A 6,000-nucleotide genomic window follows, 5' to 3' on the forward strand; every position below is an offset into this window, starting at 1 on the left:
CAAACCAGGCCCTGGGTTATAGTGTATATAGCAGGGATGGGCAGATTTAGGGAATATGTGTCAGAAGAAAACTTCTGTTGATGATGAGACCAGCCAGGCACTTTTCTATTGGGCAATGGAGAATGTGTCAGGAGCCCTGGTTCTCTTCAAAGAGAGAAGCTGTTTCCACTACTAATTTGGACTCTTTTCCTTCCTGAAATGTGAACAGCATTATTATCAGGGAACTCTGGAGTGCTAAGTTGGTTCTTACAGCCCCACCCAAGACACACTTTATCCCTTCTTGCCCTAGGAGTGATTTCTTAAGTGAACTTCTTCCTAATCCAACTAGGCACAAGTTTAAAGAGCACTTTAAACCACATTATATTCACCTTCCCATTTACTCATCTAAACTTCCATCTGTCCTTCTTCTACACACTTACTGAACAATCAAGCTTTAATGTGCTCAATAAACACATTAATCAGTGTGGACAATTAAATGTGAATAAGATAAGATATCCTTGTCCACCAGGAGATGATAGTTTAGAAGAAATGGGAAGCCAAAAAATGCCTACCTATAAATTGCTTTACTAAAAGGAAGAAAGCATCATTGTTTTCTACAAAAGATGTATGAGCAGTGCTTTGTTAGTTCAGAAAAGTGATCCCCACACTTTTTCATTGTGCAGTCCATTAATAAAATTTTTTACATGTCTACATATAATAATATTATTTTATGTAAATAATGTATATACCCTCAGTACATAAATATTATATGCATTAAAGTCATACATAAAACTGGAAATTAAAGAGGGAATTAATGTGAAGATGAAACAGGCAGTATTATTTAAAATTATTTTAATTTTTATTAAACAGTACAAAACTCTTCCTACTTTCTTAAATATGCCATGAATAATTTTTCGGTGATGGTAATGTAATTATATGTCAGATCTGATTCAACAGTCGTTGTCTTTACATCTAGTGTGGCTAATGTAAAGTTCATACTTGGGAGAGGGGAAAATTATATCTGTTATTTAACTCTTGTTTGTTGGTGCTTACATTATAATATTATTCTTAATTTACAAGTTCCTTTAGAAAACATATTAAGCAGGTTATGAGACTTAATTTAAATGTAAGGTAGGTGAGACCAAATGGCTACACAAACAGCATTTTGTCATAAAATGCTAAAATAAATGATAGTTATGTGTCATAGTAAACGCTTCTTCATTGTGAAACTCCAGACTTTTCAGACTACCTGCTACGGCATCCATATATGAAGGATAGGCCCAGGGAGGGACACAGTGTCAATTTGTATTTTAAATAAAAGAAGAAACTCAATGTCTTGTTTATTTCTTAAGCTAGCTAAAAATCGATTTCAAATATTTTCTTTCCATATTCTAATAGATCATTTGTACTTCTTTTGGCATGTGTATATACTAGTTTGGAGACCCTTAGTTTAGAGGATGTGTTGGGTATGAATCCCTCACATCTGAACACACTGCAGAAAATGCCACAGAAACACTTAACTTTGAATGATGAGTAGAAACTGGAGAATGTGTATCAGAAGAGAGTCAATGGCATGAACACTACTGTGGAAGCACGGGGTGTGTGGAAGGAATAACAAAATGTCCCTTATTTTGCAGTCAAATGCTCTACCCCTGAGCTATACCCCCAAATGTCCATTATTTTGGAGAATCAAAGGAGAGATGTGGGGACACTGGAGCTAGAATATGAAAGACAATAAATACCTTACCTAGGATAAGAATTTTAACTTTATTCAGTAGGCATTAGAAAGCATTTCACATGTGTATATTCTTTGAACTGGGAGGTGTTTAGAGGAAGCAACAGTTTTGTTTATTTTAACCTCTCTCTTAATTTTTAAGAAACTGGGCCATTTTCTTACCTGCATTCCCTCTCTACACAACATGCTGTGGGAAATGCTAGTTTAGACTAGATAGGGTCTGGGATGCATTGCTGGTAGTGGTAGCACTAGAGGAAGTCAGCAAATGAAGATGCTTGTTATTTGACCAGTGACTTGTTTAAGTCAGAGATAATGAAAACTTAAAGGAGGGTGATGATGATGGAAATGAAGGCAAAAATCAAAGATGGTTTAGTGAAGGAAGAGTAAAGCCATGCCTCTGTTGATAAAGTTTCCAGCCTGGGTAAGTGGGAAAGTGGGAATCAAAAGAAATGGAGATACCTAGAGAAGGAGCAGATTTAAAAGAGGTAATAATGATGGAGGGTGATATTTAGCTAGAGCTGCCCAAAATAAAGCTGAGAACATAAGTATATAAAGATAGAACTGGAAATAGTCTACACAAAGGGAGCATTAAAGGAATTAATGAGATTCAGGAGGGGAACTGGTTAAAAGGAGAAGGTATCAGAGACAGTTTTGGGAAGATACTCTCCATATTTCAACCTGGCAGAATCAGTTGGAGCTGATACTGGGGAATCTGGGCTTAGTCTCTTAATTCAATTATTAATGTCTTTGTTATTGTAGCTACTTCACAAATTCTTTTCTATGAGTGAATTTTAATTAATGTATTTCAGAAATCAGACTTCAATAATCTTAAGGAGTTAGTTTGAAGAAAAGTCTCTATACTAAGAGGACTTATGGAGTAAAGCAATCCAAAAGAGCTAAGCATACTTTGAGAAAATAACATAAAACATAATGAAAGATGAAAAAAATAGAACTTTCTGAACATAGAACTACATTTGAAATAGAAATAATTCTGAATACTATCAAGGTTGTATTTAAGGTGACTGCCTTAAATGACATAGGCACACTGATGATACAGACCAATCAACTCTGCTTAAGGGTGAAGTTTGTTTTTTCCTCAGTGATTTGCTCAGTTTGAATGAAATGATACGTTGCATTGCTGTCATAAAAAAAGCAACTCCAGAAAGATGTTTGAAAGAAATTTAGAGAACTAGTGAAGCCTTTAGGGCACCAAAAAACCCTAGATTGGGGACTGGGAAATAACTGAGGGATTAAAAAATAGAACAAGGCAGAGAAGCATTTGTGGTAAACTGTCAGTAATATTATATCTGATGGAGGAAGGAAGATAGTAAAGGATAAGTATGTATTTTGTTATGGGCTAAACTATGTTGCTGCAAAATTCATGTGTTGAAGTCCTAACACTCAGTACCTTAGAATGTAACTGGATTTGAAGAGGGTCTTTGAAGAGATTATTAAGATTAAACAAGGGTACCTGGGTGGCTCAGTGGGTTAAAGCCTCTGCCTTCGGCTCGGGTCATGATCCCGGGGTCCTGGGATCGAGCCCCACATCGGGCTCTCTGCTCAGCGGGGAGCCTGCTTCCCTTCCTCTCTCTTTGCCTGCTGCTCTGCCTACTTGCGATCTCTATCTGTCAAATAGATAAATAAAACCTTAAAGAAAAAAAAAAAAAGATTAAACAAGGTCATTGCAGTTGGACCTAATCTTAATATGACTGGTGTCCCTATAATACTTGAGAACACAGAAGGGTGGCCACATGAACACATAAGGAGACGTTGGCCATCTACAAACCAAGGAGAGGTCTCTGAAGAAATCTGCCCTGCCAACACCTTGATCCTGAATTCCTGGCCTTCAGAAAAATGAGAAAAAATAAGGCATCCAGTCTATGATACTTTGTTAGGAGAACTCTAACTGGCTAATATAATTTTTAAAGTTAAAAAGGGTGACTTGGATTAAAGACTATTTAAAAAAAAAAAACACTTGGACAGATTATTTAGTACTCTGAAGAACAAAACCTTGTCAGACTCATTCATTATGACCTAGAAAGGTGGGTCTGAGAAAGATTTGATGCAGTCTATCTTGGCTTCAACATGTTTAAAATTATATCCTATAAGAAACACTCATCATTTCATAGGGAATCAGATTACAACCACTCAATGGAGGCTCACTGGACAGAGAACCAAACTCTGAATGTGGTTATGAAGATACATGCCAACTTGATCCTGAATTCCTGGCCTTCAGAAAAATGAGAAAAAATAAGGCATCCAGTCTATGATACTTTGTTAGGAGAACTCTAACTGGCTAATATAATTTTTAAAGTTAAAAAGGGTGACTTGGATTAAAGACTATTTAAAAAAAAAAAAACACTTGGACAGATTATTTAGTACTCTGAAGAACAAAACCTTGTCAGACTCATTCATTATGACCTAGAAAGGTGGGTCTGAGAAAGATTTGATGCAGTCTATCTTGGCTTCAACATGTTTAAAATTATATCCTATAAGAAACACTCATCATTTCATAGGGAATCAGATTACAACCACTCAATGGAGGCTCACTGGACAGAGAACCAAACTCTGAATGTGGTTATGAAGATACATGCCAACTTGGAAGGGGGTAGTCAGGACAAAATGGCCAGTAGTCTAGAAAAATAAAAAGGAGACATTAAAATTTGCAGCTAAAATGGTGTCAGTCTTAGAGGATTGAACCAGCATTCTTAATGTGGATTCCTTACTAATATGGACAAATAGTAAGAGATTCAGAGAGAATTCTGATCAAGACTGTAAGAGTGTAAGGGACTTGGGGCAGAACAATAGTTACCAACATGGAATTCTTGATCTGTAATCTTCATTAGTCTAGTGATGGCTATTTCAGGGGGGATTATCAAGCAAGGAAACAAAAAAAGTAGCTTTATAAGGGGTGGAGGCACCATAATGAGAGGCAGGAATAGAAGTACAGAAATCAGGAACCATGAGATCATCTTCCACTAATGCCTACCACTAGCCAGACAGTCCCCAGGCCCCATTTTTAAGCTCTGGATTCTCCAGAGAAGAATGTAGAGGACTTAGAGTTTAGTAGTGAAGATAAAAATAATTAGGATGTAAGATATATGAGCATAGGTTAAAATTACTATGATTATTAAAATAAACAAGAGAGGCCTGGGTTATTTAATAGTATTTTACATTTTAAAAAATGTTTAGTCATAATCTACGATAATCAACCATTCTCCATTTACACAGCAGGGGTCAAAACAAGAGGAAATGGGCCCCAAATGCAATGTGTGGGATTTAGATTAAACATAGGGAAGAGGTGGCTGAGTGGGATGAATTACTATGAAAGGATATGGAATTTCCTATGTGGGAGATCTTTAAAAATAGTTTCTCAAGTGTCAAGGCTAATTTAAAAATTAAATCCTGTCTGAATAGTGGGGCTGGAGATTGGTGAATTGGAAGGTGTAGGAAAACAACATAAACACTGAAGAGACCTTCTAATCTTAAAATGTACTGATTATCTTGAAAGTAATACTGGTTATGATGTAGGATATTAGAAAATCAGTGAATGCTAATATATGTGTTGTGATTTACTCTTATTATTTTATCTTTCTTCCTTCATTAATCTGGACAGCAGTTTGGATATTTGCCAAGCAAGTTATAATTATCTATTGTTGAGATTTAAATCTCTTGATTATGCAAAAAGCATCCAGAAAGACCGGATAGAGGGGTTGGGAAATTTTTGCTTTAAGGAATAGCAATGACAACATATTCTACTGTTCCTAAAGCTTATCAATTTATCAGTTTTTTTTCTAAAGTAAGTTATATTCCATGAGAAACTTCTAGGTGCTCAAAGCTGAATTAGATCCTGCGGGAATATAGAAGGGGAATAGGGGAGATTAGATAAATACATGTGAAAAATTAGTGCAGTATAAGATAGGATTATTGAATTATGTGAGAAGGGTCATTTGAACGGGAAGAGTTCGACAGTGGGGCCTATAGGCTGGAAGTGTCACAAAGTAGATTTTAAAGGATGGGAAAGAATTTTAAAAAAGAAGAGAGGTATAAGAAGGACATCCCTAACAGCATTCTCATAGCAAAGTGAGAATGTTTGTACTTGAATCATACTTTGGATATACTGAAGAGTCTTGCATAATTATAGCCTTTGGGATAAGTTTATACTTGTTTATATGTCACAAAAAAGCTTTTATGATTTGCTGTTGTTAACATCCGTGACCTTAACTTATCCTGTTTTTTTTTGTTCACCCTTACTCCCTTTTCTTTGTCACTACCTTGAGTCCATC

The sequence above is a fragment of the Mustela erminea genome, chromosome 2 (assembly GCF_009829155.1).
Source record: "Mustela erminea isolate mMusErm1 chromosome 2, mMusErm1.Pri, whole genome shotgun sequence".
Classification (NCBI taxonomy): domain Eukaryota; kingdom Metazoa; phylum Chordata; class Mammalia; order Carnivora; family Mustelidae; genus Mustela; species Mustela erminea.